Here is a 13,853-nt window from a genome sequence, read left to right as displayed (position 1 = left end):
CGGCCTTTGGGATTTCATCCTTTGGGATTTCGGCCTTTTGGGAATTCATCCATTGGTATTTCGGCCTTGGGATTTCGGCCTTTGGGATTTCCGCCATTAGGATATCGACCCTTGGGATTTCGGCCTTTGGGACTTCGACCTTTGGGATTACGGACTTTTGGGACTTCATCCCTTGGGATTTCGGCCTTGGGATTTCGGCCTTTTCGGAATTCATTCTTTGGGATTTAGGCATTTGGGATTTCGGCCTTTGGGATTTCGGTCTTTCGAATTTCAGCCTTTGGGATTTCGGCCTTTGGGATTTCGAACTTTGGGATCTCGACCTTTGGTATTCCGGCCCTTGGGATTGCGGCCTTTGGGATTTCGTTCTTTGGGATTTCGACCTTTGGGATTTCGGCCTTTGGAATTTCCGCCTTTTGGATTTCGGTCTTTGGGATTTCGGCCTTTTGGGAATTCATCCTTTGGGATTTAGGCCTTTGGGATTTCGACCATTCGGATTTCGGAACTTGGGATTTCGGCCTTTGCGATTTCGGCCATTGGGATTTCGGCCTTTGGCATTTCATCCTTTGGGATTTCGACCTTTGGGATTTCGGCCTTTTGGGAATTTATCCTTTGGTATTTCGGCCTTGGGATTTCGGCCTTTGGGATTTCGGCCTTTGGGATTTCGACCTTTGGGATTTCGGCCTTTTGGGAGTTCATCCTTTGGTATTTCGGCCTTGGGATTTCGACATTTCGGATTTCGGCGTTTGGGATTTCGGCCTTAGGAAATTCCGCCATTAGGATATCGGCCCTTGGGATTTCGGCCTTTGGGATTTCGGCCTTTGGGATTTCGGCCTTTGGAATTTCCGCCTTTGGGATATCGGCCTTTGGGATTTGGGCCTTTGGGATTTCGGCCTTTGAGATTTTGACGTTTTGGATTTCGGACTTTGGGATTTCGGCCTTTGGGATTTCGGCCTTGGGAATTTCAGCCTTTGGGATTTCGGCTCTTTGGATTTCGGCCTTTGGGATTTCCAGCCTTTGGGATTTCGGCGTTTGAGATTTCGGCCTTTGGGATTTCGACCTTTGGCATTTCGACCTTTGGGATTCCGGCCTTTGGTATGTCGACCTTTTGGAGTTCGGCCTTATGGGAAATCATCCTTTGGGATTTCGACCATTAGAATTTCGGCCTTTTGGGAAATCAACTTTTGGGATTTCGGCCTTTGGAATTTCCGCCTTTGGGATATCGGCCTTTGCGATTTCGGCCTTTGGGATATCGGCATTTGGGATTTCGGCCTTTGGAATTTCCGCCATTAGGATACCGGCCCTTTGGATTTCCGCCTTTGGGATTTCGGCCTTTTGGGAATTCATCCTTTGGGATTTAGGCCTTTGGGATTTCGACCTTTGGGATGTCGGTCTTTGGAATTTCAGCCTTTGGGATTTCGGGTCTTTGGATTTCGGTCGTTGGGATTTCAGGCCTTGGGATTTCGGACTTTGAGATTTCGGCCTTTGGAATTTCAGCCTTTGGGATTTCGGCCCTTTGGATTTCGGACTTTGGGATTTCAGCCATTTGGATTTCGGCCTTTGAGATTTCGGCCTTTGGGATGTCGGTCTTTGGAATTTCAGCCATTGGGATTTCGGTCTTTGGGATTTCGGCCTTGGGATTTCGACATTTGGGATTTCGGCCTTCGGGATTTCGCCCTTGTGATTTCGGCCTTTGGGATATCGGTCTTTGGAATTTCAGCGTTTGGGATTTCGGCCTTTGGGATTTCGGCCTTTGGGATTTCGGCCTTTGGGATTTCGGCCTTCGAGATTTCGGCCTTTGGCATTTCATCCTTTGGGATTTCGACCTTTGGGATTTCGGCCTTTTGGGAATTCATCCTTTGGTATTTCGGCCTTGGGATTTCGGCCTTTTGGGAGTTCATCCTTTGGTATTTGGGCCTTGGGATTTCGACATTTGGGATTTCGACGTTTGGGATTTCGGCCTTAGGAATTTCCGCCATTAGGATATTGGCCCTTGGGATTTCGGCCTTTGGGATTTCGACGTTTGAGATTTCGGCCTTTGGGATTTCGGTCTTTCGAATTTCAGCCTTTGGGATTTCGGCCTTTTGGGAGTTCATCCTTTGGTATTTCGGCCTTGGGATTTCGACATTTGAGATTTCGGCGTTTGGAATTTCGGCCTTAGGAATTTCCGCCATTAGGATATTGGCCCTTGGGATTTCGGGCTTTGGGATTGCGACCATTGGGATTACGGCCTTTTGGGAATTCATTCCTTGGGATTTCGACATTTGGGATTTCGGCCTTTGGGATTTCGGCCTTTGGAATTTCGGCCATTGGGATTTCGACATTTGGGATCTCGACCCTTGGGATTCCGGCCCTTTGTATTGCGGCCTTTGGGATATCGGTCTTTGGGATTTCGGCCTTTGGGATTTCGGCCTCTGGAATTTCGGCCTTTGGGAAGTCGGTCTTTGGAATTTCAGCCTTTGGGATTTCGGCCTTTGTTATTTCAGACTTCATGTTTTAGACATTTTAGGATTTCGGCCTTTGGGATTTAGGCCTTTGGTATTTCGACCTTTTGGAGTTCGGCCTTTTGGGAAATCATGCTTTGGGATTTCGGCCTTTAGGATTTCGGCCTTTGGGATGTCGGTCTTTTGGAATTTCAGCCTTTGGGATTTCGGCCCTTTGGATTTCGGCTTTTGGGATGTCGGCCTTGGGATTTCGACATTTGGGATTTCGGCCTTTCGAATTTCAGCCTTTGGGATTTCGGCCTTGGGATTTCGACATTTGGGATTTCGGCCTTTGGGATTTCGGCCTTTGGGATTTCAGCCGTTGGGATTTCATCCTTTGGGATTTCGGCCTTTTGGGAATTCATCCATTGGTATTTCGGCCTTTGGGATTTCGGCCTTTTGGGAGTTCATCCTTTGGTATTTCGGCCTTGGGATTTCGACATTTGGGATTTCGGCGTTTGGGATTTCGGCCTTAGGAATTTCCGCCATTAGGATATCGGCCCTTGGGATTTCGGGCTTTGGGATTGCGACCATTGGGATTACGGCCTTTTGGGAATTCATCCCTTGGGATTTCGACATTTGGGATTTCGGCCTTTGGGATTTCGGCCCTTGGGATTTCAGCCTTAGGGATTTCGGCCTTTGGAATTTCGGCCTTTAGGATTTCGGCCTTTGGGATGTCGGTCTTTTGGAATTTCAGCCTTTGGGATTTCGGCCCTTTGGATTTCGGCTTTTGGGATGTCGGCCTTGGGATTTCGACATTTGGGATTTCGGCCTTTGGGATTTCGGCCTTTGGAATTTCGACCTTTAGGATTTCGGCCTTTGGGATCTCGGCCTTTGGAATTTCGACCTTTAGGATTTTGGCCTTTGGGATTTCGGCCTTTGCAATTTCCGCCTTTGGGATTTCGGCCCTTTGGATTTCGGCCATTGGGATTTGGACCTTTAGGATTTCGGCATTTGGGTTTTCGGCCTTTGGTATTTCGAAACTTGTGATTTCGGCCTTTGGGATTTCAGCCTTTAGGGTTTCGGCCTTTGGGATTTCGGCGTTTGGGATTTCGGCCTTTGGGATTTCGACCTTTGGGATCTCGACCTTTGGTATTCCGGCCCTTGGGATTTAGGCATTTGGGATTTCGGCCTTTGGGATTTCGGCCTTTGAGATTTCGGCCTTTGGGATTTCGGTCTTTCGAATTTCAGCCTTTGGGATTTCGGCCTTTGGGATTTCGGCCTTTGGGATTTCGACCTTTGGCATCTCGACCCTTGGTATTCCGGTCCTTGGGATTGCGGCCTTTGGGATTTCGGCCTTTTCGGAATTCATTCTTTGGGATTTAGGCATTTGGGATTTCGGCCTTTGGGATTTCGGCCTTTGAGATTTCGGCCTTTGGGATTTCGGTCTTTCGAATTTCAGCCTTTGGGATTTCGGCCTTTGTGATTTCGGCCTTTGGGATTTCGACCTTTGGCATCTCGACCCTTGGTATTCCGGTCCTTGGGATTGCGGCCTTTGGGATTTCGGTCTTTGGGATTTCGACCTTTGGGATTTCGGCCTTTGGAATTTCCGCCTTTTGGATTTCGGCCTTTGGGATTTCGGTCTTTGGGATTTCGGCCTTTTGGGAATTCATCCTTTGGTATTTCGGCCTTGGGATTTCGGCCTTTGGGATTTCGGCCTTTGGGATTTCGGCCTTTGGGATGTCGATCTTTCGGATTTCGGCCTTTTGGGAAATCATCCTTTGGGATTTCGACCTTTGGAATTTCCGGCTTTGGGATATAGGCCGTTTGGATTTCGGCCTTTGGGATGTCGGCCTTTTGGGAATTCATCCTTTGGGATTTAGGCCTTTGGGATTTCGACATTTGGGATTTCAGCCTTTGCGATTTCGGGCTTTGGGATTTCGGCCTTTTGGGCAGTCATCCTTTGGGATTTCGGCCTTGGGATTTCGACATTTGGGATTTCGGCATTTGGGATTTCGGCCTTTGGATTTCGGCCTTTGGGAAGTCGGTCTTTGGAATTTCAGCCTTTGGGATTTCGGCCTTTGGGATTTCAGACTTCATGTTTTAGACATTTTAGGATTTCGGCCTTTGGTATTTCGACCTTTTGGAGTTCGGCCTTTTGGGAAATCATCCTTTGGGATTTCAGCCTTTGGAATTTCCGCCTTTGGGAAAGCGGCCTTTTGGATTTCGGCCATTTGGGAAATCAACTTTTGGGATTTCGGCCTTTGGAATTTCCGCCTTTGGGATATCGGCCTTTGGGATTTCAGCACTTGGGATTTCGGCCCTTGGGATTTCAGCCTTCGGCCTTTGGGATTTCGCCCTTTAGGATTTCGGCCTTTGGGATCTCGGCCTTTGGAATTTCGACCTTTAGGATTTTGGCCTTTGGGATTTCGGCCTTTGCAATTTCCGCCTTTGGGATTTCGGCCCTTTGGATTTCGGCCATTGGGATTTGGACCTTTAGGATTTCGGCATTTGGGTTTTCGGCCTTTGGTATTTCGAAACTTGTGATTTCGGCCTTTGGGATTTCAGCCTTTAGGGTTTCGGCCTTTGGGATTTCGGCGTTTGGGATTTCGGCCTTTGGGATTTCGACCTTTGGGATCTCGACCTTTGGTATTCCGGCCCTTGGGATTTAGGCATTTGGGATTTCGGCCTTTGGGATTTCGGCCTTTGAGATTTCGGCCTTTGGGATTTCGGTCTTTCGAATTTCAGCCTTTGGGATTTCGGCCTTTGGGATTTCGGCCTTTGGGATTTCGACCTTTGGCATCTCGACCCTTGGTATTCCGGTCCTTGGGATTGCGGCCTTTGGGATTTCGGCCTTTTCGGAATTCATTCTTTGGGATTTAGGCATTTGGGATTTCGGCCTTTGGGATTTCGGCCTTTGAGATTTCGGCCTTTGGGATTTCGGTCTTTCGAATTTCAGCCTTTGGGATTTCGGCCTTTGTGATTTCGGCCTTTGGGATTTCGACCTTTGGCATCTCGACCCTTGGTATTCCGGTCCTTGGGATTGCGGCCTTTGGGATTTCGGTCTTTGGGATTTCGACCTTTGGGATTTCGGCCTTTGGAATTTCCGCCTTTTGGATTTCGGCCTTTGGGATTTCGGTCTTTGGGATTTCGGCCTTTTGGGAATTCATCCTTTGGTATTTCGGCCTTGGGATTTCGGCCTTTGGGATTTCGGCCTTTGGGATTTCGGCCTTTGGGATGTCGATCTTTCGGATTTCGGCCTTTTGGGAAATCATCCTTTGGGATTTCGACCTTTGGAATTTCCGGCTTTGGGATATAGGCCGTTTGGATTTCGGCCTTTGGGATGTCGGCCTTTTGGGAATTCATCCTTTGGGATTTAGGCCTTTGGGATTTCGACATTTGGGATTTCAGCCTTTGCGATTTCGGGCTTTGGGATTTCGGCCTTTTGGGCAGTCATCCTTTGGGATTTCGGCCTTGGGATTTCGACATTTGGGATTTCGGCATTTGGGATTTCGGCCTTTGGATTTCGGCCTTTGGGAAGTCGGTCTTTGGAATTTCAGCCTTTGGGATTTCGGCCTTTGGGATTTCAGACTTCATGTTTTAGACATTTTAGGATTTCGGCCTTTGGTATTTCGACCTTTTGGAGTTCGGCCTTTTGGGAAATCATCCTTTGGGATTTCAGCCTTTGGAATTTCCGCCTTTGGGAAAGCGGCCTTTTGGATTTCGGCCATTTGGGAAATCAACTTTTGGGATTTCGGCCTTTGGAATTTCCGCCTTTGGGATATCGGCCTTTGGGATTTCAGCACTTGGGATTTCGGCCCTTGGGATTTCAGCCTTCGGCCTTTGGGATTTCGCCCTTTAGGATTTCGGCCTTTGGGATGTCGGTCTTTTGGAATTTCAGCCTTTGGGATTTCGGCCCTTTTGATTTCGGCCTTTGGGATTTCGGCCTTGGGATTTCGACATTTGGGATTTCGGCCTTTGGAATTTCGACCTTTAGGATTTCGGCCTTTGGGATCTCGGCCTTTGGAATTTCGACCTTTAGTATTTCGGCCTTTGGGATTTGGGCCTTTGGAATTTCCGCCTATGGGATTTCGGCCCTTTGGATTTCGTCCATTGGGATTTCGGCCTTTGGGATTTCGGCCTTTGGGATGTCGATCTGTCGGATTTCGGCCTTTTGCGAAATCATCCTTTGGGATTTCGACCTTTGGAATTTCCGGCTTTGGGATATCGGCCTTTTGGATTTCGGCCTTTGGGATTTCGGCCTTTTGGGATTTAGGCCTTTGGGATTTCGACCATTCGGATTTCGGCCTTTTGGCAAATCATCCTTTGGGATTTCGGCCTTGGGATTTCGACATTTGGGATTTCGGCATTTGGGATTTCGGCCTTTGGAATTTCGGCCTTTGGGAAGTCGGTCTTTGGAATTTAAGCCTTTGGGATTTCGGCCTTTGGGATTTCAGACTTCATGTTTTAAACGTTTTAGGATTTCGGCCTTTGGTATTTCGACGTTTTGGTGTTCGGCCTTTTGGGAAAACATCCTTTGGGATTTCAGCCTTTGCAATTTCCGCCTTTGGGAAATCGGCCTTTTGGATTTCGGCCGTTTGGGAAATCAACTTTTGGGATTTCGACCTTTGGAATTTCGACCTTTAGGATTTCGGCCTTTGGGATTTCGGCCTTTGGAATTTCCGCCTATGGGATTTCGGCCCTTTGGATTTCGGCCATTGGGATTTGGACCTTTAGGATTGCGGCATTTGGGATTTAAGCCTTTGGGATTTCGAAATTTGTGATTTCGGCCTTTGGGATTTCGGCCTTTAGGGTTTCGGCGTTTGGGATTTCGGCCTTTGGAATTTCCGCCTTTGTGATATCGGCCTTTAGGATTTCGGCCTTTTGGGATTTCGCCATTTTGGGAATTCATCCTTTGGGATTTAGGCCTTTGGGATTTCGACCATTCGGATTTCGGCCTTTTGGTAAATCATCCTTTGGGATTTCGGCTTGGGATTTCGACGTTTGGGATTTCGGCCTTTGGAATTTCGACCTTTGGGATTTCGGCCCTTGGGATTTCAGCCTTTGGGATTTCGGCCTTCGGTATTTCGATCTTTCGAATTTCAAACTTTGGGATTTCGGCCCTGTGGATTTCGGCGTTTGGAATTTCAGTCTTTGGGATTTCGGCCTTTGGGATTTCGGCCTTGGGATTTCGACATTTGGGATTTCGGCCTTTGGGAAGTCGGTCTTTTGGAATTTCAGCCTTTGGGATTTCGGTCCCTTGGATTTCGGCCCTTGAGATTTCGGCCATTGGGATTTCGGTGTTTGAGATTTCGGCCTTTGGAATTTCCGCCTTGGGATTTCGACATTTGGGATTTCGGCCTTTGTGATTTCCGCCTTTGGAATTTCGACCTTTAGGATATCGGCCCTTGGGATATCAGCCTTTGGGATTTCGGCCTTTGGGATTTCGGGCTTTGGGATTTCGGCGTTTGAGATTTCGGCCTTTGGAATTTCCGCCTTTAGGATATCGGCCTTTGTGATTTCGGCCTTTGGGATTTCGGCCTTTGGGATTTCGGCCTTGGGGATTTCGGGCATTGGGATTTCGGTCTCTGGTATTTCGGCCTTTGGGATTTCGGCTTTTGGGATGTCAGTCTTTGGAATTTCGGCTTTTGGGATGTCGGTCTTTGGAATTTCAGCCTTTGGGATTTCGGTCCCTTGGATTTCGGCCTTTGGGATTTGGGCCTTTGGGATTTCGACATTTGGGATTTCGGCCTATGGGATTTCGGCCTTTGGAATTTCCGCCATTAGGATATCGGCCCTTGGGATATCAGCCTTTGGGATTTCGGCCTTTGGGATTTCGGCCTTTTGGGAAATCATCTTTTGGGATTTCGGCCTTTGGAATGTCCGCCTTTGGGATATCGGCCTTCGGGATTTCAGCCTTTGGGATTTCGGCCTTTGGGATTTCGGCCTTTGGGATATCGGCCTTTGGGATTTCGGCCCTTTGGATGTCGGACTTTGGAATTTCCGCCTTTTGGATTTCGGCCTTTGGGATTTCGGCCCTTGGGACTTAGGCCTTTGGGATTTCGACCTTTCGGATTTCGGCCTTTTGGGAAATCATCCTTTGGGACTTCGGCCTTTGGAATTGCCGCCTTTGGGATATCGGCCTTTGGGATTTTTGGCCTTTGGGATTTTTGGCCTTTGGGTTTCGGACTTCGGGATATCGTCCTTTGGGATTTTGGCCTTTGGGATTTCGGCCTTTGGGATTTCTGCCTTTGGGATATCGGCCTTTTGGATTTCGGCCTTTCCGATTTCGGCCTTTGGGATTTCGGCCTTTGGGGTTTAGGCCTTTGGGATTTCGACCATTCTGATTTCGGCCTTTTGGGAAATCATCCTTTGGGATCTCCGCCTTTAGGATATCGGCCTTTGTGATTTCGGCTTTTGGGATTTCGGCCTTTGGGATTTCGGCCTTTGGGATTTAGGCCTTTTGGGATTTCTTTCTTCGGGATTTCGGTCTTGGGATTTCGACACTTGGGATTTCGGGCTTAGGGATTTCGGTCTTTGGGATTTCGGCCTTTGGGATTTCGGCGTTTGGGATTTCGTCCTGTGGAATTTCCGCCTTTAGGATATCGGCCATTGTGATTTCGGCCTTTGGGATTTCGGCCTTTGGGATTTCGGCCTTGGGGATTTCGGGCATTGGGATTTCGGTCTCTGGTATTTCGGCCTTTGGGATTTCGGCTCTTGGGATGTCAGTCTTTGGAATTTCGGCTTTTGGGATGTCGGTCTTTGGAATTTCAGCCTTTGGGATTTCGGTCCCTTGGATTTCGGCCTTTGGGATTTGGGCCTTTGGGATTTCGGCATTTGGGATTTCGGCCTATGGGATTTCGGCCTTTGGAATTTCCGCCATTAGGATATCGGCCCTTGGGATATCAGCCTTTGGGATTTCGGCCTTTGGGATTTCGGCCTTTTGGGAATTCATCCTTTGGGATTTAAGCCTTTGGGATTTCGACCATTCCGATTACGGCCTTTTGGGAAATCATCTTTTGGGATTTCGGCCTTTGGAATGTCCGCCTTTGGGATATCGGCCTTTGGGATTTCAGCCTTTGGGATTGCGGCCTTTTGGATTTCGGTCTTTGGGATTTCGGGATTTTGGATTTCGGCCTTTTTGGAATTCATCCTTTGGGATTTAGGCCTTTGGGATTTCGACATTTGGGATTTCGGCCTTTGGGATTTCTTCGTTTGGAATTTCGACCTTTGGGATCTCGGCCCTTGGGATTTCGGCCTTTGGGATTTCGGCCTTTGGGATTTCGGCCTTTGGGATTTCGGCCTTTAGGATTTCGGCCCTTGGGATGTCGGTCTTTTGGAATTTCATCCTTTGGTATTTCGGCCCTTTGGATTTCGGCCTTTGGGATTTCGACATTTGGGATTTCGACATTTGGGATTTCGGCCTTTGGGATTTCGGCCTTTGGAATTTCGACCATCAGGATTTCGGCCTTTGGGATCTCGGCCTTTGGAATTTCGACCTTTAGGATTTCGGACTTTATGTTTTAAACGTTTTAGGATTTCGGCCTTAGGCTTTCGACATTTAAGGTATCGGCTTTTGGGATTTTTACCGTTGGGATTTCGGACCTTGGGATTTAGGCCTTTGGGATTTCGATCTTTCGGATTTCGACCTTTTGGCAAATCATGTTTTGGGATTTCGGCCTTTGGAATTTCCGCCTTTGGGATATCGGCCTTTTGGGAACTCATCCTTTGTGATTTCGACCATTTGGATTTCGGCCTTTAGGATTTCGGCCTTTGGGATGTCGGTCTTTCGGAATTTCAGCCTTTGGGATTTCGGCCTTCGGGATTTCGGTCTTGGGATTTCGACATTTTGGATTTCGGCCTTTGGGATTTCGGCCTTTGGAATTTCGACCTTTAGGATATCGGCCTTTGGGATTTCGGCCTTTGGAATCTCCGCCTTTGGGATTTCGGCCCTTTGGATTTCGGCCTTTGGGATTTCGACATTTGGGATTTCGGTCTTTGGGATCTCGGCCTTTGGGATTTCGGCCTTTGAGATTTCGGCCTTTGGAATTTCAGCCTTTGGGCTTGCGGCCCTTGGGATTTCGACGTTTGGGATTTCGGCGTTTCAGATTTCGGCCTTTGGAATTTCCGCCTTGGGATTTCGACATTTGGGATTTCGGCCTTTGGGATTTTCGCCTTTGGAATTTCGACCTTTAGGATTTCGGCCCTTGGGATATCAGCCTTTGGGATTTCGGCGTTTGGGATTTCGGGCTTTGGTATTTCGACCTTTGGGATTTCGGCCTTTGGGATATCGGCCTTTGGGATTTCGGCCTTTGGAATTTCAGCCTTTGGGATTTCGGCCCTTTGGATGTCGGGCTTTGGAATTTCCGCCTTTTGGATTTCGGCCTTTGGGATTTCGGCCCTTGGGACTTAGGCCTTTGGGATTTCGACCTTTCGGATTTCGGCCTTTTGGGAAATCATCCTTTGGGACTTCGGCCTTTGGAATTTCCGCCTTTGGGATATCGGCCTTTGGGATTTTTGGCCTTTGGGATTTCGGACTTCGGGATATCGTCCTTTGGGATTTTGGCCTTTGGGATTTCGGCCTTTGGGATTTCTGCCTTTGGGATATCGGCCTTTTGGATTTCGGCCTTTCCGATTTCGGCCTTTGGGATTTCGGCCTTTGGGGTTTAGGCCTTTGGGATTTCGACCATTCTGATTTCGGCCTTTTGGGAAATCATCCTTTGGGATCTCCGCCTTTAGGATATCGGCCTTTGTGATTTCGGCTTTTGGGATTTGGGCCTTTGGGATTTCGGCCTTTGGGATTTAGGCCTTTTGGGATTTCATTCTTCGTTATTTCGGTCTTGGGATTTCGACACTTGGGATTTCGGGCTTAGGGATTTCGGTCTTTGGGATTTCGGCCTTTGGGATTTCGGCGTTTGGGATTTCGTCCTGTGGAATTTCCGCCTTTAGGATATCGGCCATTGTGATTTCGGCCTTTGGGATTTCGGCCTTTGGGATGTCGGTCTTTGGAATTTCAGCCTTTGGGATTTCGGCTCTTTGGATTTCGGTCTTTGGGATTTCAGCCTTTGGGATTTCGGCCTTTGAGATTGAGGCCTTTGGAATTTCAGCCTTTGGGATTTCGGCCCTTTGGATTTCGGACTTTGGGATTTCAGCCTTTGGGATTTCGGCCCTTTGGATGTCGGACTTTCGGATTTGAGCCTTTGGGATTTCGGGCATTGAGATTTCGGCCGTTGGAATTTCGGCCTTTGCGATTTCGGCCTTCGGGGTTTCGGCCTTTTGGGAATTCATCCTTTGGGGGTCAGGTCTTCGGGATTTCGACCATTCGGATTTCGGCCTTCTGGGAAATCATCCTTTGGGATTTCGGCCTTTGGGATGTCGGTCTTTGGAATTTCAGGCTTTGAGATTTCGGCCTTTGGAATTTCAGCCTTTGGGCTTGCGGCCCTTGGGATTTCGACGTTTGGGATTTCGGCGTTTCAGATTTCGGCCTTTGGAATTTCCGCCTTGGGATTTCGACATTTGGGATTTCGGCCTTTGGGATTTTCGCCTTTGGAATTTCGACCTTTAGGATTTCGGCCCTTGGGATATCAGCCTTTGGGATTTCGGCGTTTGGGATTTCGGGCTTTGGTATTTCGACCTTTGGGATTTCGGCCTTTGGGATATCGGCCTTTGGGATTTCGGCCTTTGGAATTTCAGCCTTTGGGATTTCGGCCCTTTGGATGTCGGACTTTGGAATTTCCGCCTTTTGGATTTCGGCCTTTGGGATTTCGGCCCTTGGGACTTAGGCCTTTGGGATTTCGACCTTTCGGATTTCGGCCTTTTGGGAAATCATCCTTTGGGACTTCGGCCTTTGGAATTTCCGCCTTTGGGATATCGGCCTTTGGGATTTTTGGCCTTTGGGATTTCGGACTTCGGGATATCGTCCTTTGGGATTTTGGCCTTTGGGATTTCGGCCTTTGGGATTTCTGCCTTTGGGATATCGGCCTTTTGGATTTCGGCCTTTCCGATTTCGGCCTTTGGGATTTCGGCCTTTGGGGTTTAGGCCTTTGGGATTTCGACCATTCTGATTTCGGCCTTTTGGGAAATCATCCTTTGGGATCTCCGCCTTTAGGATATCGGCCTTTGTGATTTCGGCTTTTGGGATTTGGGCCTTTGGGATTTCGGCCTTTGGGATTTAGGCCTTTTGGGATTTCATTCTTCGTTATTTCGGTCTTGGGATTTCGACACTTGGGATTTCGGGCTTAGGGATTTCGGTCTTTGGGATTTCGGCCTTTGGGATTTCGGCGTTTGGGATTTCGTCCTGTGGAATTTCCGCCTTTAGGATATCGGCCATTGTGATTTCGGCCTTTGGGATTTCGGCCTTTGGGATGTCGGTCTTTGGAATTTCAGCCTTTGGGATTTCGGCTCTTTGGATTTCGGTCTTTGGGATTTCAGCCTTTGGGATTTCGGCCTTTGAGATTGAGGCCTTTGGAATTTCAGCCTTTGGGATTTCGGCCCTTTGGATTTCGGACTTTGGGATTTCAGCCTTTGGGATTTCGGCCTTTGAGTTTTCGGCCTTTGGGATTTCGACCTTTTGGCAATTCATCCTTTGGATTTTCCGTCTTGGGATTTCGGCATTTGGGATTTCGGCCTTTGGGATATCGGCATTTGGGATTTCGACGTTTGGGATTTCGTCCTTTGGAACTTCCGCCTTTAGGATATCGGCCATTGTGATTTCGGCCTTTGGGATTTCGGCCTTTGGGATTTCGGCCTTTGGGATTTCGGCTTTGGGGATGTCGGTCTTTGGAATTTCAGCCTCTGGGATTTCGGCCCCTTGGATTTCGGCCTTTGGGATTTCGGTCTTTGTGATTTCGGCCTTTGGGGTTTCGACCTTTGGGATTTCGGGCCTTGGGATATCGGCCCTTGGGATATCGGCCTTTGGGATTTCGACCGTTGGGATTTGGACTTTCGAGCTTTCGGCCTTTGGGATTTCGGCTCTTGGGATTTCGGGCCTTGGGATTTCGGCCTTTTGGGAATTCATCCTTCGGGATTTCGGTCTTGGGATTTCGACATTTGGGATTTCGGCCTTTGGGATTTCGGCCTCTGGGATGTCGGTCTTTGGAATTTCAGCCTATGGGATTTCGGCTCTTTGGATTTCGGTCTTTGGGATTTCAGCCCTTGGGATTTCGGCCTTTGGGATTTCGACCTTTGGGATTTCGGCCTTTGGGATTTCGGCCCTTGGGGTTTCGGCCTTTGGGATTTCAACCTTTTGGTTTTCGGCCTTCTGGGAAATCATCCTTTGGGATTTCGGCCTTTGGAATTTCCGCCTTAGGGATATCGGCCTTTGGGATTTCGGCCTTTGGGGTTTCGGTCTTTGGGATTTCGGAATTTCGAATTTCCGCCTTTAGGATATCGTCCATTGTGATTTCGGCCTCCGGATTTCGGCCTTTGCAATGT

The sequence above is a fragment of the Megachile rotundata genome, chromosome 10 (genome assembly GCF_050947335.1).
Source record: "Megachile rotundata isolate GNS110a chromosome 10, iyMegRotu1, whole genome shotgun sequence".
NCBI classification, from domain to species: Eukaryota; Metazoa; Arthropoda; class Insecta; order Hymenoptera; family Megachilidae; genus Megachile; species Megachile rotundata.
Note: the sequence above shows the minus strand (reverse complement) of the source record.